Here is a 25,739-nt window from a genome sequence, read left to right as displayed (position 1 = left end):
TTCTATGCTTCATTTATACACCACATGTTTGTGTAATCACAAACAAAGGAGAAAAACACTTGCTTTTAAACAGAAATGTCTAGAGGTGGTTTTGGTTTCTGTTTCCGAGGTCTGTTGATCCCACCAAATGCGTACGTGTTATTTTTGCTTGGAGATGCAGGATTTTTTTCCCATTTAGAAAATGGTTTCCCCTTGGAAATAGAATTAGGGGTTTGTTGTCATGGCAACAAAGATTTCAGTACTTCTGTTTCCTACAACATATATCTCCCTGGGTTGCAGCAATTCTGGCTCTTATCTGTGTTTTATCCGCTGAGTGAGCTTGTTGGTACTGACATGTAGAATAAACTTCAAAGCAGTGACCTGGGATATTTTTCGAAGGATCAGGGCAGCTGTCGCTGTCTCCCAATTATGCTTGAACATCATATCCAATTGTTCAACAAAATACAATTAACCTATAAAACCAGATTTCCCCTCTTGTTACAAAGGTTTAAATGCAAGGAGGAATATAGTACCTCGTATAATATGTGGGGGCAGTGCAAATGTTGACACTTGCTGGCTAGAGCAACCTGTAATTGCAAAAACATTGAAACGTAAAGACATATATTTTAGCGTGATTTCAGAGCACTGAAAGAACAGCACTGACATGAGAGATTTAATCATTTGCACTCACTCCGCAGTACAACAGTGATTCTCAATATGAAGGCCACATGTTGTTTGCCAGTTTTTCCAGCAGCTTTCTCAAGAGTGTAATATGTGAAAGGCAGACATATGAGTTCTCCATGAAAAGATGTGTACCGTTCACGTAGTTGCCTGGTTCACCTCCTCAGCATGTTCTTCAAAGGGTGCAGCTACACTGTAGAGCTACTCTATAAACGTATGTATAAGTCAAGAGTTGATTTTGTTGTGACCTGTGCATAAGTCAGGGGGCATTCCACAGAGAGGGGAAAGCACTAGTGCCACTTCAGAAAGGGCAGAAGTCACTCCACAGTGGAAAGAGTAAAGAAGATCTGTGCTCCTTTTGGTTTCCCCAGGATGGAATAAACTCTTTCCTTTTGCCACTCTGCTCAGAGAAGGGGATGGTTCCTTTTTTAAAATAAGAATTACGATACTGTTCAGGTAGTCCCCAAGTTATGAACAAGATAGATTCTGTAGGTTTGTTGTTATCTTGAATTTGTATGTAAGTCGAAACAGGTATATTTTTGAAGTGTAACTCCAGCCTCTCTCTCTCTCTCTCTCTCTCTCTCGCTACATACATACAGTGGTCCCTCACTTATCGTGGGTGTAACGTTCCTGGACCCCCCACTATAAGTGAAATTCTGCAATGTAGGGATGCCCCCTCACCTTCCCCCCTTGCCCTCCTTACCTTCCTCATTCTCCTCCTCTGGACCACAAAGGAGTGAGGGACTACTGTATATATATATATATATATCAGCATAGCAAAGTGAAGCTAAACTATTGTTGGCCTTTGTGATGATCAACATGGGTTAAAAATTAGAACATGCTAGAGAAATACCACCTGACTGCCTCCACTTTCTCTGATAGAAGCTGAGCATTCCTTATTTACAATTCCAAAACCCGAATGCCTTCAAAAACATACTTTTCTTACCTCCCAAAGTTTAAACTAAGGGAAAACATGAAAAAAGGTACAGGAGAACAGAATTCAAATTTACAGGCAGCTAAATGTACACTATAGAACAAATGCAGTTTGATACCACTTGAACCATTGTGGCTCAGTGCTATGGAATCATGGGAGAGGTAGTTTTACAAGGTTTCTAGCCTTCTTTGCCAAAGAGTGTTGGTGTGTCACCAAACCACAAACCCCAGGATTCCACAGCATTCAGCTATGACAGTTAAAGTGGTGTGAAGCTACATTAATTCTGCTGTGTCGATGCATTCCAGGACTGAAGTTAAGTCTGAGGTTTGAGGCCACTTTAACTGCCATGGCTCAATGCTATGGTATTATGGAACATATAGGTTTACAAGGTCTGTAGCATTCTCTGCCAAATAGTACTGGCCTACGTCCTACTGGTGTCACTCTGAAGTAGTTCAGTTTCTCCTGGACCACCCGCAGGGCCACAAATCATATTGCTGCAATATGCCTGGTAAATGGCTGAAAATACCAGTCCTGTGGAGATGGCTTTTAGCAAAGCATTACAGTTGTAGCTGGTACTGAAATCATGCAAGCTGCTTCTTTGCTTTTTTGTCACACTCTGTCTACTGGCCATGATAGTTTCTTCCACGATGCCCATATACTATTATGGGTACTATTAAGCACTGATTATGCTATTAAGTACTGATTATACATATGAGTAATGCAAATCATGATTAAGACTGTACGTGTTTATTTGAGCGCTGAGCCCTTTCAATCTGAAAAGGTCTTAAGAAGCCCTTTGGGTCTCTGTTGATTGCCTTTTGCCACCTGTATCTCTTCTAATTGCAAGACCTATGCCATATGTTTGTGAAAAGGTAAACCACAATTTCTAATTTATTTTTAAAATCCAGAGCCTCAAATCTTATTATCTAGTTCATCCTGAATCACATCACTCCAGTGTCTGGAAATTCCACTCAGGAGACACAGGGCGCATCCAGGCAGCCCCTTAAAAGCACGATCTCCCAAGTTTTCACATGGTGCATCCAAACGATGCCCCTTGTAAAATGATTCAGGACAAAGCAGGAAAGCCTACGTTGTCCTGAGGTAATTTGTCACCTGGAAAAACCCAGGTCTTTTCAGCTGCGGGCGCTGTGTGAATTGGGCCCAGGGATTGCATCGCATGACTTCCGGTGCCCATCTACACTGCTGTCTCAGGTTTCTTTGGCTCCTAGAGCCCAACAAGCCCAAGACAACTCCCACCCCAGGGCCATAGCCAGGGAGGTTAAGGGTTCTAACCCCCCGCCCCCAAACCTGGTTTACTCAATAATTTTAACTGGTTAACCAAGTTATGAATAAACCAGGTTTCTTTTTAAATCTGACACATTTCAGGGCAGGGTTGAACTTTTAACCCCCCCCCCCGGCTACAGCCCTGACCCACTCCCTCTCCAAACCTATTAAAAAACCTCTAAAAAAGAGAATAACATACTCAGCCACCATTGCCCCTTCTCCAGAGCTCTCCTGGCACTTCATTTCTTCATGCCAGGAGAGCTCAGGAGAAGAGGGAATGGTGGCCGGGTAAGTTATTTTCTTTTTTAAGGCTTTTCTTGGAAATTTTGTTTTGTGTCCTGATGGCCTGCCAGAAAGTCCAGCAGAGCATGTGGACATGCCCCCCCCCCCCCCCAAAAAAGCATGCGCTTCCTGGGGTGTGTGTGGACTTTAACCCAGACATATTTGCATTTAAGAAACCCAATTGCTCCCAGGTTAAAGGGCTGTGTGGAAACGCCCAGACTATGATGAGGCTAGGCCAGATTACTAGGCTTTTTAAAAGAAACTTTATACTGCATAAAAGCATAATCCAACACCAAACAGAATTCTTAAAGTAATGGATTTCAAGTTCAACACCCAAGTTCAACACCTAACTCATAGTGATGTTAAACAGTATTTCAAAGTTAGCTAGACGACAATGATGATGATAAAAATGCAATTCTGCTTTCCTTCATTCCACAACCTTTCTCCCTATGTATTTTGAGGGTCTCAACTCTCTCCAACAGATTTTGAAGATGAATCTTGGGATGCTACATCAATAAAGGCAGTCCCATCACCAGAAGGACTTAAATAGATTGCACCTTTAAAAGTTCCATGGTAAAGTTCTTCTAAAGAAACTAAAGAAATAAACTATTTTTTAAATGGATAAATTTGCTGTCAGGCTTTATCATATTGATGAAAGTTGACAAAGAACTGTATACCTACTGGAAATGTATAACAAAACAAAATGACATTAAAACACATTCCTGACAAATATAAGGTTTGCATAGTCTAGATGGACCAGGTGCATCAACTTCACTTTCCATGGACCTCATCATATTGGCTACCACAATCCCCATGGATCATGGCAGTCACCATCACCATTTCTAGCCAGGCACAGTATAGCAGGTGCCCTGTGTTGACATTAGCAGAGATGCCTCCACACTTAGGAAGAAAGTGGGAGCCCATAATATCAGAAAGGGGAACTTGTGATTGTCAGGAGCTCACACAGAGCTCTGCAGTCAGCTGGGAGCAGCAGATGGAGATAATAAAGGCATGATCTATCCCTTTTCTCTGTGCTGATGAGTGGCCTATGTGAACAAAAGACTGGTCCAAATGAGATCCGAATGTGCAGGATACTCCACAGTTTCAAGCAAACTCTAGAGCACCCCCAACTTTTATTGAAGAGGTACAAAGAGGGATTGACCTGATTTAACATACAATATTCACCGTAAGCAGCCGGACATTGTGAACACAAGCAGGAACCCTGTGCAGGTGAGCTGCAAGTGATGCCATTATACTATACTATACTATACTATACTATACTATACTATACTATACTAGCTCTCTAAAAGAGTTTTTATTTCTAATCTAAAAATAAAGGAAGTACTTTTTCCCCTTCAAAATGATTTGCAATTGATGTGCAAATTTATGCAGACTCAATTGATTCATTAGTTCACTAAGATTTCTTTAATCACTTGATAGTTGTAGTTCGGCTTGTTTTGAATAGAAGTTGATGGTACAGTTTCTTTGTTTATGCCCAATAATTATGTTTATAATTAGCTGCCTGTTCTAAGTTTAGAATACCTTTGCCTCATTAACTCTGTACTGAGTGAGTCTTGCTCTTTTAATGGAGCATGAAGGATGTTTTTCTCAGTGACTGAGGAAAGAGCATCTTGGTCTTATTAGAGGTTGAAGTGGGTTTTACCTGCTGGTGACCTTTCCATTCTAATTGCTTTCAAAGCAAGTTGCCCTCTAGTGTTTACTTCCTGACAATAAAGGAGGGAAAAAACAATCTTAAAAATATACAAAAGTTATGTAGGGAAATAAAGTCGAGAGAGATGTCTGTTGTGTTTTCCCTGTGGCTTTTCCACATTTTAATAATGCCAATCTTTGGTTTGAAAATCAGATTCTTTCATTCCACTGCTTGAGTACCAAAATGGATTGCTTCAATCCATTTTTATTGATGCAAAACAAGATTAATCACTCAGTTTAACACAACTTATTCTTTTGAGCTGGTTGCCACAGTATTTTGCCAAACTTGTGGTTTTTGTTAGAAGCAAGAGGAGAGAAGGAGAAGAAGGAAGAAGAAGAAGAGTAACAACAAGCAAGAGACATGGGGCAAAATATGTTATTTTCATTACATCTCTTCATGCATTGATATATTATGAGATAGATGCTAGAAGAAAGTTTGCATCCCTGTATATACATGATCTATGCATTTGTTCATTATCATACCATTCATTATATTTCAAATTTAAGGTTAAGTTCGACAGATTTCTGTTTTGTATTCAAAACCACAAATTTCTTCTGATTCAGCTACTCTCATTCCATTTGAACTTTTGAATTGACCTATAGAGATTATTGCCACATTACAGACATATAGTTTCACTGTAAGTAATGCATTGTAGTCAGACTTCAGAAATGTAAAAGGAACAGGATGGAGGAAACCATCTTGTTAATATTTCATGTTCATGCATACAGGTCATGCTCAGCTCGTGGCTGTGTCTACCACTGCACATTGTTTTATTCTACAGTGTCTGTATGCCAAAGTTGTGTGTGTTTTTATGGGGCTATAATACCAAGGTAATAAATAATATTATGAGCCCCACCAATATAACTATCAATGAATGCATGCAATTTATAACAGTGGGGATTTTTTATTTGATATATATTTATACCAAATGACAAGCTCTCAAGGTGACTGTGCGGATTACTTGTTATTTGGTTTGCAGAAATGCCTGGAAAAGGTGGTAGGTGAACTGCTTCTTTTGCTTAAGAAAAGTGTGGTAAATGCTAACCTGCATGGATTTCCTATAATTCTCTTTCTAATTGATTTTTAGAACAGTTGATTTTAGAAAATGTGGCTCTCCAAATAGTTGGACAGCAAGTGCCAGCAGTGCTATCCAGGACAGACAATAGCGGTGAATACTGGGAGTTCAACAACATTTGAAGGGCCATATAGACTCATCACAATAACTGTCTGGAAACCAAACTTTATTGGGAACAAGTAAAATAAAATTGGGCATGTTTGACCTGGAGAAAATAAGAATGAGGGATGAGGCATCTTCAAATATCTGGCCCTCCTGCAGAAGATCAAGCAAGCTTGTTTTCTTTTACTCAAGAGGATAGGAGCAGAACAAATTGGTTCATATTATAGCAAAGGCAATTCCTATTAAACATTAAGAACTTCCTAATGCAAGAATCGATTAGACAGAGGAACACACTGCTTTGGAAAGTGGAGAACACTCCTTTGTTGGATATTTTTTAAACATAGTTTTGATGGCCACTTCTCAGTGGTGCTTTAGTGGTGGAATCTCGTATCAGCAGATAGTTGAATTGCATGGTCCTTTGGGTGCCTTCCAACTGTTGAGAATTTCTCATTTCACAATATGGTGTTTGCATTTTCCCCCTTTCCAGATAACATTTTTGAAAAATCAAATCAAATTTTGATTACTGGGTACAAGTTCTGCAGTGATGTATAGACAGAAGAAGTGCAGAACATGAGCCAATTCATTCTGGTTTCCATTTCCTTAGCACAAATTAAGATATCAGTTGTAGCACAATGATGCCTCTTTGCACAGTTCATTGAGCTGACAGAAGGACTAGAGGCCATTAAAAGCTTATAAAAAAGGTATTTTAAAGAGTTGGAGGGCTGTCACTGTGTGCACAGAGCATGTAATTTAACATAATCCCCAAAGCATGTAAAATAAGTGCCTCTACACAGGAAATGATCACTAAGGAGTAGCCAATCCAAATTGCACCCTGGGTGACATTTCTACATTGTCATGCAACATCTTGCCATATTATATGTGGAGTTCTGCTACAGCCCAGTGAAATGGATTAGGCTTACATTGTATACTCAGTATTTCCTCTGTGAATGAGTGTTGAGTATACATGTTCTGAATATACAAACATTATCTGAATTACTGGATCTATGGCAAGCATCCTCAGAGGTAGTGAGGTCTGTTGGAACTAGGAAAAAGGGTATGGCCATGACTGGACCAAATGAGGACTAGTTCATTGTCCATATGGGCAGCTGCCACTATCTCTTTTACCCTGCACTCATTAGCTTATGGAAAAGGGGACTAATCTGGCCCATGTCACCATCAATAATAATAAATAATAACACTTTATTTATATTCTGCCCTTCTCACCCCGAAGGGGACTCAGGGCGGATCACAGCACACATACACGGCAAACATTCAATGCCGCTTTTGTATAGACAATATACAGACAGACAGAACAGAAAGGAGGTGTTGTTGACTCAGTGTCCAGCTGTTTTGTTTTTGTTTCTTTAGTGCCAAGGAAGATGAGTCCAGCCACAGGGGGTGCTGTTGCTCCATTCTCTATGACGAAGAGCTGCCAGGACTTCTTCCTTCCTTTTTGGTCGCCCAGCATTTTCTGATCTTCTTTCATTATGGCACCATAAAACACCTTCCCACGCTTTTAGCAGTACCTAATTTCTCTAATTACAGCTAAAGCTGTTTTCGAACTGCTTAGGTAAACAATGAGCAGGGCTGACAGTTGACCGCTCATGCCGACCCGGGGCTTCGAACTTGCAACCTTTCAGTTGACAGATCTTCTAGTTGCTGGTGATTTATCAGCTGTACTAAACCTCCGGCCCTCTTCCAAACAGCTGCAGAGGGGTTCTGGAGTGCTCTGGCCTTTGCAGGCACCATGTACTGACATTGACCTCATCGATGTTGGGGGAGAAGAGCCCAAGGCCACTTCCACCCCAGTTGTGGGCAGGGCCTTTTCCAGATGTCACACGATGTCGTGTGATGGCTGGTGTGGGACTCCATCCTCAAGACAGGTGGAAGAATCCTAGGATGCTAAAATTGCCTCATCTGATGAAGCCTAGACTGCATGACTACAGAGAAGAAGGGGACATGTATCCAAGAACTTGAAACACATGTTTGTTTTTTGGCTAGTAAAGCATTTGATAACAACTTATCAAATGCTCTCTCTCTCTCTCTCTCTCTCTCTCACTCTCTCACTCTCTCTCTCTCTCTCTCTCTCCTCCTTCCTTCCTTCCTTCCTTCCTTCCTTCCTTTCGTGTGTGTTTAGCCCAATTTCAGACAATAAAACTGTGATTTGCATGGACATTCAAATGCTCCTAATACAGTGAGGAAGCCCTTGCTTGGTCTCTATCTGTGTTGTCAAAAATTCTATCTCTTTGGTAGCAGTTATTTAATATTTCAGGCTAGAATCTTACTCACTTCTACTGAACTCACCAGAGTATCATCAGGGACATGATTGCACTGGATGGTAATGTTTACTCTCACTTGAAAATGGGCTTTATTCCAGATGCTCACTTGTGATCATTAAATACCTCATCACAGCACTCAGCCCCATCATTCAAGGTCCTTGCTGCTGTAACTATGGCACAGAAATAAAAATTGCTCTCCATTTTACGTTGCCTAACTGGAGTGGCCCATAAAGATAAAAAACATTTCAAAGGAGTGCCATCAATTAGCTTTGTGGTCCTTGAATTAAACAAAAGAAGCCAGAAAAGGCCAAGGGAACTCTGTTGCCTCCAAATGGCAAGTGGGAGTGGAGTTGCTGGTGTAAATTGCCAGAGGAACAAAGCTTGCTTCACTGCTGATGAAATGAACATCTGTTGTACTGTCAGAACATTAGTATAGTTTTATGAGAATAGCTTCTGCCACAGTGCCAACTCAGATTCATACCCAGCGTGGTCTCTGAATTATTCTGGCTTGCTCTATCATTCAGTTATGGGAAAAGGGAGAACGAAGTGTTTTCTGGGGCATATACTGGGAAGTTGTCTGGGCACAACTTTTGCTGGAGTGAGTCTGTGCTTCTAGTACTGAGTGGTGAGAAAATAGCACTTTTTATCTTCTGGGGGTTGGTTCCAGCACTCTTCCTGGATACTAACATTCATGGTTGCTCAAATCCCATTACATACAATGGCATAGTAAAATTATGCACCTAATATAAAAAAAGTTGGATTTTTTATTTTTTATTTTTTTAAAATAGATGTAGATGGCTATATCCATAAAAGAAGAATCCATGCATACAGGGGGGCAACTGTACACACCTTCATTGTTTTGTTTTGTCATCTTGTATGATGAGTAGAGAACTGAAAAGCTTGAACATTATTTGTTGACTGTGGAGTTGATTTAATAATGGGCAACTCAGTTATGGATTGTGTATTTTGAAATTATATGTTTTATAGCTATTTCCTTGATGTTTTTAAAGCTGCTGGTAATGTTAAAGCAGAAACCTGCTCAGGTGTACTCTGATACGATAACTAACATAAGACTTGAACCCACACCTCTCATCTAGTAGTGCAAATAATTTCTGTATGATTTCCTCTTATCGGTTGAATGCTAACAATTTAATTTTATTCCCTCCTTTCATTAATAGCAGAAAATGTTGGTTTACTTATATTTAATAGTACAAGTAAACCTATTTGGTCAATGTTACAATTACCATTATCATTGTTATGTGTTTTCAAATCTTTTCTGACTTACAATTGAATTAAATCTATCACATGATGTTCTTTGCAAGACTTATTCAGAGCAGGTTTGTCGTTGCCTTTCTTTGGGAGGCCAAAGAAAGTGTGACTTGCCTAAGATAACCCAGTGGGTTTCCATGGCTCAGTGGGGATTTGAACCTTTGTCTGCCAGAATCCCAGTCCATCACTCAAACCAGTAATTGTACAAGTACAGTACAATTCGATCTGAAAAACCACAGAATACAGTTACTTCAAGGAAGGTGATGCAAAATCTATACTGTGATTGACAATGTCAATAAAAGGAAATCATGTTGTATAAAAGTCTAGGTCAATCATTAGTGCTAATGCTCTAAATCCAACCAGATAGTGTGGAAAGATTGGCATGAGAAATAGATTTTATTTCATTCAGTATTTTCCTGCCAGATACAACTTTCCCCCCCAATTTTCTCCTGGAATGCATCCACACCATACTTTTATAGCACTTTGATCTCACTTAACTTCCATGGCTATGTGATCCTGGAGTGAGTGGTTTGGTTGGAGATTTGTAATTTTCAGCTGCAGTGAATTCAGTGTGTAAGCTTCCTCTGAATTTCAGCAGGGATCTCTCTAGCAATAGAGAATTCCCAATTCCCCACTAAATGTCCAATCCCAGGATTCCACAGGATTCAATGTTGACAATTAAAGTCGTATCAAACTGTAGACATGGCCTTGGTTTTTCTAGCCTTCACCTGGTCACATTGTTTTTCCAGTTCTTTTTTCTCTGATTTCTGAGTCACATCCTTATTTTTTTCCTCTACATTTTTCTGTTCAGTTTCTACCACTTCCATTACCTTCCTTCCACTCATTTATGAATTGATGTAATACCTTTTTCAGCTGCCAATCAGGATTCCAGTCTGCCTAAAGTGTTGTGTATTATAAAGCATATGCTTCCAAATTATCAGAAGGAGCTCATAAACCTAAGTCACTGTTGTACTACTAATATCTCTTAAGCCACCCCTTACCTCCAAATAGCTTTTTTAAAAGTCTGCCATGCTGTTGAGCTGCAAAGGAGCACTACAGCTCAGTAGCAGAGAGAAGATGATTTGAATTCAGAAACTCCAAGGTTTCATTCTTGGCAGCTTTAGGAGAGTTTGGGAAGGACTTATTGAAATCTTGGAGGGCTGCTGTTAACCAAGGCAAACAATATTTAGTCAGATAAGCAAGTGCTCTGACTGCATATGAGGCGGTTTTTTCTTTTCTTAAATTATGCTGACAGCAATGATCATGTTATATACTATGCTGCACTTTACTAAAAGTAGATTATAATCAGCATCCATTTTTTGCCATAAGTTGGTTTAACTGGTAAATTTTCCTAGACGGTGCACCTACACTGTAGAAGTAATGGAGTTTGATACCACTTTAATTGCCATGGCTCAATGCTATGGAATCATGGGAGTTGTAGTTTTGTTACCGAGCCATGATAGTTGAGAAATTCTGAACCATTAGAGGTTTGGGAGTGGCTGTACCCTAAAATTCCAAACCCTTTAATAAATTTTATCAATTTGATTATTTTTGTAACTTGTTTCTTTTATATATTGTGTATGATTTCCTTATATAGATTGTATAAACTGGCCTCTAAATATATGTATCAAAATGTAACTTGAAGGCAACCACCTCTCTGTAACCCAGTTTGCAGAAGCCCTTGGGAAGGGGATCATGGCCAAGATCCCACCAACTATTTCCCAAGCCAGATAACTACCAAATCCATTGTGTAGACATGTAGATAGATGATCCTCTTTTCCAACAACATAAATGTTTGTCCATTTAACCTGAAGCCAAGAGTCTGCCACTTCCGTAGAAGAGGGGGCTTAGAAGATGTGTGGTCATTAACGTTCTATGCTGACAGCCAAGTCTTTGAGTGTCTAAGATCAGCACATTTGTCTTTTGAGTCTTACACCTTTGTCTTGCTCAGAACGGGACACTTAAGCTAATCAGAAACTAATCAGAAACTCATCACCATATCTAAATTATTGTCTTCTCATGTTCTACATCCTCCTTAAAGGCATATCTGCAGTGGATTGGCTCCTTGAATAGACAATCCCTGGCTGCCATTCTTCCTGCCATGGGAATCCCTGCCTGAGAGCTATGATGTCAAAGGAACCCCTAGCCAATCCTGGTGTGGATTCTAGCTGGCCTCCTTTTAGCCCATCAGTGGAGGGAGTAAGAAGTCAAAATAGCTGTATAAGATGTCTTGCATTTCTCTGTATGTTTATGCTTAAACCTTTTGAAGCAAATCTCTTGTACTTGCATCCTTTTTTGATGAATTATAATAAACCTCTGTGGCTTGTCTTCAACCTGGTAAGTTTATTTCTCTGTCCTGGCTGATCTGGTTTAGCATATGCTCACCGGGAATGGACCCTTTAACTATGATCCTAGCTGAAATCACCACAGATTTACAAGATCTTTAGCCTTTTCTGTCCAAAAGTGTGGGTCACACACCAAACTGCAATTTCCATTATTCCATAGCATTGAATCATGACAGTTAAACGGATGTCAAAGTGCATTAGGTCTACAGTGTAGATGCAGCCAGAGTTTAGCCATGTTATTTTGGATTACAAAATATCTTGGAGCATATCAGCAGTAATGGCTGTGGAATTATGGGCTTTGAATAAAAATGAACGCAATTTTCTTAAGTTTTGTAAAATGCCCCCACATGGAGAAATGGTTTCTCACCCAGACTGACTGATTTAAACACTTAAACCTTGCAGTAACCCTTAATGTTTTTAATTCACAGTTTGGGTTTTTTTGTCAGCTTTAATTTATCAAAGCGGAGTTCTTACAAAACCCTTGACTTTTTGGTATGGAATTAATTCAATTATTGTTCATCAGAGGATCTTACTTCTTTGGTGTTCCTTAGGCCACAATCGCTGACCTCTCTGAATGGGACAGATTCACCTTTTTCTTCTCCAGAATTGATGACACAGAATTCTGAAGTAATTTTTGTATACATTTCGCCAGAGGAGCTGTGCCAAATATCACTCCTTAACTTGAGAGACATCTTTTTTTCAAATGAGAGTAGTTTTTGTATGTTAATCAGTCAAGTTATAAATTACTGCAAAATGTGAACTCTGGATTTATGAATATTTATAATGCTTCATTTTACATATTAGTTTACTTCCCTTCTCTGACAAAGTGACCCCCAACATAACATTTGAAATTGCTTTTTAAAATAACAAATTACTTATTAAAGATGCTGAGTTGCTTTCAGCATAACATTACAAACATATCTTGGAATGTTATGCTGTTTTTGAGGGACACAAAACACCTCAATATTTCAACAGAAATCTAGGAACCACTGGTTTATCTAGAAACGATAATCCCATTTTGGAACTTTAATCTATTTTTTGTTTTTTTAAAGTATCAAATGATAACTATTAATTGTACCAAATGATGACAAAAGATTATCTGATGCTTTAAATTCACTTCACTTTCAATGGTGCCCATACTTTAGCTCCAGTTTTAGTCACCGTTATGAAAGGGCAATGGATCTTGCTGAACTCAGTACGACTTACATCTGAGTAAACTTGCATGAACAAAGTTTAGAAGTCATTAGTCGCAAATGATGTATAACTGGCCATTAGGCACCCCTAATATTATAAAAAAGAAACAGTAGACTAGTTTGCCGGGGTTTTATTTCTTGCCCTTTTTTGTTTAATTAAAAATGATACCAAAGAAGTTGCTGATGTTTGAGTTGATGGTTTACAATCCAACAGCTACCCTTGAATCTCTATGGATATGGCAACAAAACACGATTCTGGGAGGTTGAACTATCCTGAGTCATAAGAATGACAAGTTGTGATTATAATGGCAAGTAACTTTTAGACACTGGCAAAGTAATTATGACCAAATAACTTTTTAAACTTAATTTTCGAGCTCTGTGTATAAGATTCTGCTAAATGTCTGCCTCAGAATACTGTCGAATTCTATACATAGTGAGTTGGGTGTAGGCTTCCAGGAGTTTGAAAATGTGTCCATTAAGGGCATTAAATGATATCTTTCATGTATTCCAAAACCTTTAAGGATTGAAGCATTTAACTTATTTTGCCAATAATATGATAGCTGTATCCAATGCACATTTGTGTTTACTTTTCTGTATTTATTTAATTATTAGTAAGTACGGAAAGATCCTTGGCAACATCTGCAATATACAAAGGATCAGCTGCAGATGTTTTTCTCTTTACATTCAGAGCTGTGGAGAAAAAAAACTCACACATTTGCATAATGTATTAGTCATCTACCACACAGCAGCAATCCAGCTGCTTTCTCCCTTCATTGTCCCCTACCATCTGGTTGGCACTATCCTACGTTTAGTGTGCCAACATAAATCCCTTGAGTACCAAATATCATAGCATACGTTTGATCTCGTATCTATAGTAAATTGGGTTTTCCTATGGGACACTATTATGGGCTCATATACGCGAAGAAACACAAGTGTCAGTAATTAAAAGGGAGATTCAAAGACAATATCCGTTTATTTACACCCAAAGTGCCTTTTCAATTTTGAGTCAGCTTGCCTTTTCCTAAGTGTGTTTTCTATGTAAATTCAAACTCAGAGTTCCTTTAGTGGCTGTGAAATACCCATTTAATCTTGTGAACTGGTATTTACTTAACCCTATGATTCCCAAATCTTAGGGGCTCGGATCATAATAGTAGTAGTAGTAGTAGTAGTAGTAATTTTAGCAAGAACTAAAAATAGCAACAGTAATGATAACAACAGTAAAAACACCATTGCAGCAGCTACAGTGAATTTCAAAATAAAAATAGATACCAATAAATTTACATTAATTGAGACATCAGTAGGTTAAATGTTTTTGAATATTTACATAAAACTGTAATTTAAGATAAGGCTGTCCAACTCTGACTGAACCATTATTCTAACCTTCTTCAATGTAAATGTGCTAACATATCCTTCCAATAATAGAGAGTAAAATAATAAATATAATGAAAATAATAGAGTAAAATAATGGAAATGTAATAATAATGATAAAAATAGAGTAAAATAATAATGTAATAATAATAATAATAATAATGGAGTAAAATAATGGAAATGTAATAATAACAACAAATACAGTAAAATGTAATAATAATAATAATAATAATAACAACAGAGTAAAATAGTAAATAACCTTGACTCGAGCATAAGTCGAGGGGGCTTTTTCAGCCTAAAAAAGGGCTGAAAAACACAGCTTATACTCGAGTATATACGGTATACACACATATATAAATATTCCTCATGATGCTAAAGCAGCTATTATATCCACAGTTTGATGCTGTCTGAGTAGACATATAAGGCTACACTTACTGCAATTTGAGATAGCAACAAATGAATTCATCAGAAGTAATCAAAATAATCATGTGAAACAAAGCAGCAGGCTCAACATACTTTGAGTTTTTACTCAGAGTGAAAAGTGCTGATCTCTAATAAACATAATGTAATGAGATGAATAAACAATAACATCACTATCTTATTGAATTATTGTAACATGATAACATGATGTCTTAGAAGGCTTTCATTCTTAAGGTCCCAATAAGTTGAAGCTGACCTGATGGCAAGTAAACACCACAATGGAAACACTTTTTCGGCCACTGTCTTTGTGGAGCATGTTATATATATTGCCAATTTGTGAACTGCTCCAAGTTGCCTCTGGGCTGAGAGGGGTGGTATATAAATATAGTAAATAAATAATAAATAATAAATATAAGCAGTTAATTGTGCAATCAACCCTCCACATTTGCCGTTTTGTTTTTGTGGATTTGATTACACATTGTTTTGTTCTCTCTAGAAATTGCTGGGTTCTCCAGTGTATGGCCAACTTCCTCTGGTCATGCTGGAGAACCTAGAGATTTCTAGGGAGAATACCTCTAGACCCACCAGTGTGATTCTATGGTCAGTTTCCAGAGAAAGCCCAACCATAGAATCATGCTGGAAGACCTAAAAATGCATAGAGGGATATTCTGTAAGGAACCGATCTGGACTGCTTTTGATCACGTTTTTTCAACAATCTTCTGAGAATGTTAACTTAGAAATAAATCCAACTGTGCGTTTTGCACTCTATTTTCTACCTAAGTATGCTTATCAAATTCTCTGGGTAGCATAGGCGTTGTACCTCACTAGGAATCAAGAAAAAGGCAGAACAAGACTGTGATGCTAATTGGCAGCAGCAACTTCAATAACTCCACTGGAGTTATCCAACACAAATTCTCAGCTGATTACAAGTTCAAAACAATGGCAGTTTCCCCTCTCACTTTCAGAATATGGCTTAATAGCAGCAGCTTTCTACATGACAAAAGACTGCATTCCTACATTTGCATGAGAAAAAGGCTTGGATTCTAATGCTAGATTCCTAAAAGTATTTACCTAGGCATAAGCCCAATTAAAATAAATAGGGTTCACTTGACATAGACAGTTAACTATTTCTATTTCTGCAAACATTCAATTTCTGTAAGGAAGACTGAGGGGGAACAAAATGGCTCAATGGATTAATGGATATTAGATTATTTATTTACTGTTTATTTATTTACTGTATTTGTATACCATCCTTCTCAGCCCTCAGGCAACTCAGATTGAATCTGATAAAGCAGGGTTCTGTTATTTCAAATGAACCACTGAAAATATGGTAGTGTGCTGGTTTTAAATAAAAGTTCTCAAATCATCTGAGCTCTAAGGCCCCTTCTACACTGCAAAATAAAACCAAGGTTATCTGCTTTGAACTGGATTATGTGGCAGTGTAGACAGGGCCTAAGTTTAATTTAATTTCTTATGGATATATAGATCAGTTGATTTGTTCATTATGAACAATAGTCTTTATCATTGTTATTGCTGCCATGGAACCCAGTTAAATGTGGATCATATACGGCTGTGTAGAAGGGGCCTAAAGAAAGACACAGGGCACCCAAAGGAACCCCAAAGAAGTTTTGGAACTGGTTACCCAGAGAGATCAGGCAAGCACCCACTTTGGCAACCTTTAGGAAAAGCCTAAAAACCTGGCTGTTCTAGTGTGTTTTTGAGGAATAAACAACAAATCCCCATAGCATGACTGTCCCAGTAAAAAATGTCCTCCTGATGGACCTTATCTCATCCCTTAGTGAAATTAAATCCCATTGTTTGTCCTATCTGAATCTCCCACCAGACACATTTATCTATCTCACTCAGGGTTTTATAATTTTATCTCCTGCATTTGGCCTAGCCCACTATGTTCAACTGTTATCATTTAACCTCATATCATGTGTTTACCCTATCGTATTATTTTGTTACTGGCTGCATTTTATTTGATGTTATTATGTGTATATGTATTCTACCTTGTTTTATTGTAATATCCTGTGTTTACCATATCGTATCATTTTGTTGTTGTTGCATTTTATTTGATATTATTATTTTGTATGTATTTTACTTTGCCTTATTGTAATTTTTGGGCTTGGCCTCATGTCAGTCTCATGTAACCCTTGGGGAGATGGTGGCGGGGTATAAATAAAGATTATTATTATTATTATTATTATTATTATTATTATTAAATAAACGTACAGGGGCATTCTTGAGGGCAGGTGTGGTATTGGAGGCAGGGGTGGCATTGGAGGAGGGAAGGAGGGATGAAGGCTCATTCCCCTCAGATGAGACAATGATTGACAGTGAGGGCTTTTGAAAGTGGGGGCATTGAAGTTAGGGAAACCCAATGGAGGGGGAGTGATGCACATGCCTGCACAGCTAAATAAACACACAGAGGCCAAGAGGCGAGGCCTGCCTTACCTGGCCAAATAGGCCAGGCTGAGTGAGTGAGTGGCCGAGGCACACTCGAGGGACAACTTTGGACTAAGGCAAAGAAGCAGCATTGAGGGGGGAAGGTGAAGCTGTGGCCCCAAGGCCTGCCCCTGCCGCATACACCTGTGCAATCCTGCCTCCTTCATGGCAGAATGAGCAGTGCTGAAATGTGTCCAGATGCAAGACTGTTAAAGCATGGAGCTGTTGCAACATGGGAATTGTGTGCACACTGTAATATTGTGGCTTTTCTACACCAGTTATATGCCTTATGATCAGACAAAAAAGTGTGTGTGTGGGGGGGGGGGGGAGGGCTGGAAATATAATTATACTTCTTTCATTTTTGGTCTAAATCACTTTGTAGCCAAGCTACACGATAAATAGGTCTCAAGTGCCAATTCTAATAGGAGATGGGGATGTAAATATAAATAATGTGTCAGCATCATTCTAGCACAAATTTTACTGTCAACACGCACACAAATAATAATTCAGAAGCATACATATAAAACACTGCACATGCAATCTTTTATTACATACCTGGACTTATTTATTTTTATTATGTTTATTTATTCAATTTATTAGTTGCCCTTTAACAAATTGCTCTCTGGGTGAGTTGTGTAAAAATAGATCAATCAAATCAAAACCTAATAAAGTTCAATAAAATCTAGACACATAAGATCAACATCATAAGTAGGGTTTTAAAGAAAGGAATATATCAGAAGACAGGACTAAACCAGAACAGCTAGCAGTAATGAAAAAGTCTCTCTCCTAAGTTACAAACTAAACTGCAAGAAAATACAACCTTTTTCAAAACATGCCTATGTAAATCAAACCAGCTGTATGATGTCTTTTGTGGTAAACATCCATACGTCAAGCAGAAAACTCAAGTTTAAGGTGCTGTCAAAGGCTTTCATGGCCGGAATCACTGTGTTGTTGTGAGTTTTCCAGGCTGTATGTCCATGTTCCAGAAACCAGAATCATTCTGTCTGGACGTTTCGCCTACATCTATGGCAGGCATCCTCAAAGCTTGTGAGGTCTGTTGGAAACTAGGCAAGTGAGGTTTTTTATATGTGTGAAATGTCCAGGGTGGGGAAAAGAACTCTTGTTGTTTGGAGGCAGATGTGAATGTTGCAATTGCCCTCCTTGATTAGCATTGAATGGCCTTGCAGCTTTAAAGCCTGGCTGCTTTTTGTCCGTGGGAAATCCTTTGTTGAGAGGTGTTAACTGGCCCTGATTGTTTCCTGTCTGGAATTCCCCTGCTTTTTTTAGTGTTGCTTGATTTTAGAGGTATTTTTTTTAATACTGGTAGTCAGATTTTGTTTATTTTTATGGTTTTAGCCATTCAATGAGATCTACTGTTGACTACAACAGTAGATCTCAATTTTGCAGTGACATGGCAACATTAGAACAACTTCTTTAATGTCCATTCTATAGCAAGAATATAAGATTACTCCATCTAAATCAGGGCTAAACTCCCCTTTTTCTATTGAGTTCCACATGAAAAGCCCACAAGCATGACCTGAGAGCTCTTATTGTTCCTATCTTGCGTATAAACTTAGGACATCCCGGTGGCGGGAGGGCATCATATTAATGTGGCATTTATTCCTGTGGTGTTACAAAGCACATAGTTCAGTTTGTCATTCCTTATCACATGTTCTTTCTTGCCTTTTCTCCCAAAATCATCCTTTTTCAAATTTACCACACAAGCAAGTGCTGTTCCTGCCCAATCCATTTTTTTCCAATAAGAGTACTTTAGGGGAAAATTGTTGGGAATACTGGGCTTTCCGCTCCAATTATGCTGCTCTGGAGTAGACCCAAGGCATTGGTCTTCACTAGACACCATATTAGGGATACTGGGCCTTCCCCTCCAATCCTGCTACTCTGGAGTAGACATTGATCACAGGAATGCCCTTTACTCCATGTCACTGAAGTGATTCAACATGGGCAAAGTTGACATCTCCCATCCCATGTGATTTTGATTGTCTTCTCTTCCCCCCCCCCCCCCCCCCAGATTTCTGAGATACTTTCCTAATGATTTATGACAAGTGCAGACAGGAAGTCCACATGCATCATGGGAAGGGCTCCATCATACATCCATTATCTTTCTGTTTTCAAAGTGTCTAGAAATGGGGTGGGTTGAGGTGGGATAACATCAGTCATGGTAGCCAGACTGTTACAATGCTCATTGATTGTCCTGCCTTTCACACTTTTGTCTAAATTCCCTTTAAAGCCAAGTAAATTTATGTCTCTTTCTACATCTTATGCCAATGAATTCAATATTAATTCATATTAATATTGCACTCTGTGGAATTAGTACTTCCACATAGATACGGTAGTGTTCCTGTGTAGCTGACCATGTTAATTGGTGGGAATATAGATCACTTTGTGGATTCATCTATACCTATATTTATACACCTGCCTGCACACCTGCCTGCACATATATGCAAAGATGTAATAGCTTACTAGCCAGATTAAATACAGGATCTTGTGACAGCTAATAAGAGTAAAAATGACTGAGTAGTGCCATGTTTACATAAGGCATATAATTTTAAAACCTCACCTGAGACAGCTGGCATATAAAACAGGAATTGTTTCAGCTACAGTATTTTGTCAAACCTAAAAGACATTACTCAACTGTTTATTTAGTTATCTGTATCAGAATCACAAGTAAGAATATTGAAGTAATACACATAATACTAATGTAAGAATACATTAATTTTGTTCCAAGGATATCTTCCTGTCTCTTGGACTGACAACACAGTGATGGGAGAAATCAACGGATTGTCACAAGCATAAGAGAGATGCACAGAATTTCAATTTTTAGGGACCATTAAAACATTGACTCCTTAAGTTGGACTGTGAGACCAAACTATCATTCCCTAGCCTTAAAACTAGATATTCATGATATGCGTCCTATATGTATATGCAGGGGAATTCATGAACAGACTTGGCACTCTTCAAGCCTTATACTCTCTAATTTGCAGTGGGAGGGCTAGTCCGATCAAAAAGTACCATGAGGGGAACTGAGAAGCAGCAGTAACTGTCTCAGGGTGCATCCAGACAGTTCGCAAAATGCACGAGCTCCCACATTTTTATGTGGGGTGTCCAAATGATGCCTCAGGTAAAAATGAATTAATTTGGGACAAAGCAGGAAAACCCTGCCTTTTCCCGAATTAATTAAATACCTCATTAGACCTGGGCCTTCCTGAAAGGCCTAGTGGGGTATGGGACCTGCTTGGACTGCCCCCTCAGAAGTTCTGGGAAGACCTGAGTCTAATGAGTGCCAAGTCTGTTTATGAATTCTACCTGCAAATACCTATAGGATGCAAATACATATAGGATTCTTGTGTTTTCTGGGATGAATTATCCTGGAATACCTGAGAAGGTTCTATCCTCTCCCCAACTTCTGCTGAAGCTCTCCTGGTGCATAGAAATGATGTGCCATGAGAAAGGAGAGAGGAGGAAAATCGCTCTTTCCCCCTTCTTCTGGTGCATCATTTCTATGTACCAGGAGAGCTCCGGAAGCAGTTTAATGGCAGCCAGGTAAGTTATTTTATTTTTTACAGTCTGTCTTTGGGTGGTGGTTTGGGTGTCTTGCTGATTTCCCAGAAGGTACCAGGAGGACACTTAGACACCCCCGTGGAAAGCGCAGGCTTTTGGGACTGGTGTGCAGACTGAAGTCCACTCCAAACCAGGTTTTTAAAACCTGGGTTGGTACAGACTTTTCCACTGTGTGGAATCACCCTCACAGGATCCACCTATACTGCAGAATTCATGTAGGTTGGTACTACTGTAACTGTCATGATGCAATGCTATAGAATTTGGAGGTCTGTAGTTTGTTGGTGGACCAACACTTTTTGGCAGGAAAACTACAACTCTCATGTTTTAATTGCATAGAGCCATGGCACTTAAAATTGTGTCAAACTGCATTAATTCTATAGTGTAGATGTGCCACCACTTTGTGAGTTGCTGAGCCACTCCTTTCTTGGAAGGCAGCATTAGGAATGCTACCAACTCTGTCCTGAACCCTCATATTAGCCTGCAGCCTTTAGGTATGCTGAGAAACCATTACTGGGTTTGAGGTAAGATTTCCAACTACCAGTCTAGTTGTATTATGTACATGGAATAGAGCCATCTTGTTATTTGCTTCTGGCAGTAAAATGTCCTTGATTGGCCTTTGTAATGTCCAAAATTGCTGTTTGCAGACACTGACAGAAAGAAGCAGTAACTGTTTATGAAATGCAAACTTGTTGTGTTTAAAAATACACAAGACCTTCTGAGTTAGAGAAGCATTTAACAGATGTTTTCTTCTCCCCAAAACGGGCCTCTCCAAATTGCTTCAATAAATTTTCACACCAAAGCAGGGTGATATTTGATAATTATCCACTGGTGTCGTAAGGCATAATGACAAAAAGTGATCACAGTCTGAAAGCCTTTTGTACCGAGCCAGCAATTTTAGCCATCTGCTGCCTAATTGTAGGTTGAGGGTTATGGACAATGGGCATATAAGATCATTAGTGCTAGTGCCATTCAGAGGTCTTGAGGTCCTATTGGCACAAGGCCTACTAAGAAAATGATGTGGGCTGTTAATAGAACGGTAATGGAGACAAGATGCAGCAATTAAGCCATCCTAAAACAGCCCTTGACAATCCAGATTCTTTGAGCTTAGCTTGCCTTGCCTTTTACTGCAGTTGCTAGCAGAACCGTAGGGATAACAAAATCATTAAATAGTGTCCGTTTAGCATAATAATTAGCATAACTTTTAATGGAACCCATAACAAGCCAAATTTAATGAACTGGCCTTGATAAGGACTTGTTTTTTTTGCTAGCTAGCTGCACAGGTGGGCTTCATCTTGATGTATCACCTTGCTGATAGTCCTCACCTGAATGCCATGCTTGAATGGAGCTCTGGATATATCATTTACATCCCAAACCAACAATCTGCTCAGCTCCACAACACCACACTTACCTCCTGTGACCTTTACAAATCGAATTCCTTTCATATCTTAAAGGGCTCAAAAGAAGAGCTTTGGTATCGCAATAGGAGACTGGCTGTTTACGAAAACATTAAAAAAAATCTTGTGAGACCTGTTTTACAATGATTGAACCATTTTTTTTTTTAAAAAAGTGACTACTGTAAGATTTTAAAGGTTTTTAAAAGACAATGTCTAAAATGATTTTTGAATCCACAAAATATGATGATATGTTACAGTATTTGATGCTCTGTTTATGTCTATTATTTCACATGGTTTAAAATAAAAATTAGTGAGAACCATAAGAATATTCTCTTTGTGTAATCTCTGTCAGTTATTGTTTGGTTTCCATATTTATCTTTTCCCCCCTTAATATGGATTTCCAGCAAATCTTTTTCCATTGTTTTCAGATGGAGTGAGGAATGCAAAACAATGCAATAGAGGTATAATTCATACATTTATAAGCTTGGACTGTTTCCTTCTGTAGAGCCTACCCAATCATATTTGAATTCAGGGATAGAGAAGGAAGAGTTTTGTGTAGCCCCCATGTCAAAGCAAACCAGGTCACTTTGCTCCACACTGTGATTTGAATTACATTGTTGTGTGAAAGAGCCCTTTGTTTTTTCAAACAGTCCACACACATAGGAATTATGATTAGCCTTTTCCCATTAAATATAATGTGCATCAGGGAAGAAGGTTTTGGGTCTCGATTAAGAAAAAGAAAGCAGTAGTAGTAGCAGCAGCAGCAGTAATAGTAGTAAAGGTAAAGGCTTTGCCTGATATTAAGTCTAGTCATGCCAGACTCTGGGGGGTGATGCACATCTCCATTTCTAAGCCGAAGAGCCGGAGTTGTCCATAGACATCTTCAAGATCATGCGGCCATCATGACTGCATGAAGTGCTGTTACCATTCCACCAGAACGGTACCTATTTTTTAAAATATGTTTATTGTAGTTTTGCTTACAAACATTTAAAAACACTAGAATTCTTAGGAAGAGGAAAGGGAAGATAGTGGATAGGTGTGGGGGTAGGCAAGGGTAGGCTTGGGGGTAGGGGATGGATGCATTCGAGCGTCAAGAATAGGGGGCAATGAAGAAGCAGGGGGATGGAGAGGGGGGAAAAAAGGGGGGAAGGATGTGAAGCAAGGGGGGGAAGTAGTGGGAGAGAAAAAAGGCGGAAAAGGGACAGATATATGACAGTTAAAAAATAGTTTAGAAACTGTTTCTTTTTGTTGACTTCCGCCTTTATCTTCCCTGGGTAGTCTTGCTAGCTAGCTGCATCACTCTGGTGCCGCGTTTTTGTTTAATATTGGTCACTTCTTTTTTGGACTTTCCAAGTCTCTGATTTCTTGTTTTCATTTCTGTCACTTGTACTCACTCGGGGGTAGCAAGAGCGGTACCTATTGATGTACTCACATTTGCATGTTTTCGAACTGCTAGGTTGGCAGAAGCTGGGCCTAACAGTGGGAGCTCACCTTGCTCCCTGGATTTGAACTGCCAACCTTTTGCTCAGCAAGTTCAGCATCTCAGTGGTTTACCCTGCTGAGCCACCAGGGGTCCTACTACCAGTATTATTAGCAGTAGTAGTTCTCTACCACCACAACCTACCTCCATCTCCTCCAAAAAGGTGAGCACATCTCCTCATCTGGCTCAGAAATATTGTTAAAACCAAAACTGAACTACCACAAAGTTCTGGTTTTGGCATTTTTAAAAATAAATTCTGCATATTTCCTTGGTTGTGGTGAAAAATTAGCCTGAGACTCTCTGATGTTGCCCATTTCTGACAGAGTAACTGTATTGGAAACAGTAGATCTGTCTCACAGTTACATTACTCAGAATGAATTTGGCCTGAAGGTTTCCTGGAGTAATATCATGCACATGGTACTGACTGAATACAGAGAAAGTATACCTGGGGCATTCTGCAGTATTAGCATACAGCAGGAAATGAGCCTGAAATTCACAGCAGGAGTGCATCACATTGACAGTTCCTAGCGTGCCCTTATTTAACTATGTAAGCCTATGCTTAGAACCTGTCTTGTCTTGCTGTAGCTTCAGCAATATAAGACATTTCAGCAATTTAAGTCACAGCTGAGAGCTCATGAAATGGATTTACAAAGAATCCACAGTCACCTTTGATAGGATTACAGTGCAGGAGTTATTTCTTCTGTTTATAATGTTAAAAGATCAAACTTTGCCCAGTGCATGAAGCAGAAGGGTAAATACCTCTGCCTACAGACCCCATTGTTCAGAAAAAGCCAACATTGTTAATATTTTGCAGTATCTAAGAAATGTGTAGTTCTGAAACACTGAAACTTTTTGGGCCAGTCTGTAGGAACTAAAAGAGTGAAATATTTGGGGGTCTGTTGCAAAGAAGCTGTTTTCCAGCCTCCTTCAGACTCTTAGGTTGTAAATTATGCTTCACTTGGCAGCTTTAGCATAGTGATTTAACATTGACTGCCACAAGTGGATCCAACAGCTCCAATTTGGGTTGTGAGAAGTCTGTAATAAACTCTTTCTTCCTAGATGGAACAGAAAAATAATTAGCTTACTGATCTTGTTTGATAGGGGGACACTGCATGTGGTGAACAGGTATTCTTTGTATAATAAAGAGAAATAACAAGGTAATTTCATCAAAATGATGATGCAGCTTAGAAAGCAAAGGTAAATTTCATTCACAGGCAATCACAAGTAGCTGTATGTAACCTTGGGTTGCCTACTTAGCAGCAGTGATTGTAAATTTTAAGTTTGCCTTTGCACATGCCCTGCTTTGCCCGAATCAAATTGAAATTCATGTGTTTGTCATAAGTCCACAGGTTACTTAAAGATACACATACACAGAGCATTCAAGAGAACTTCTACAGCAGGTGTGCCTTTGAACCTTCAGATGATTTCAACCAAAAGGGCCAGATGGCCCCAGAACCCAATTTTTGTTGGAACTATTTATTTATTTATTTATTTATTTATTTACATCATTTTTATCCCATGCATTTCAGCCCGAAGGTGACTCAGGGCAGCATACAGAACCGGCACAATTAAATGCCGTACACACACACACACACAGATCTCAGTTAAAAACAATTAAATTATATCATAAATGCATATAAAAACCATACAAGTGATACAAACTATATAAATCTATAAAACCAATGTCTTCTGGTTCAATTCCTCATCCGTTTACATTGTTTTAGCCATTCCGTGTTCATATACCTATTTGAGTTTATCTGGTCACACTGAAGGTCCAAATGCTTGCTCAAAAAGCCAGGTCTCCAATCTTTTCCAAAAGGACAGGAGGGAGGGGGCTGATCTAATATCATTGGGCAGGGAGTTCCACAGCTGAGGGGCCACCACTGGGAAGGCCCTGTCTCTCTTTTCCGCCAAAC

This window comes from Anolis sagrei, chromosome 2, assembly GCF_037176765.1.
Source record: "Anolis sagrei isolate rAnoSag1 chromosome 2, rAnoSag1.mat, whole genome shotgun sequence".
NCBI classification, from domain to species: domain Eukaryota; kingdom Metazoa; phylum Chordata; class Lepidosauria; order Squamata; family Dactyloidae; genus Anolis; species Anolis sagrei.
This window is presented reverse-complemented; position numbering follows the sequence as displayed.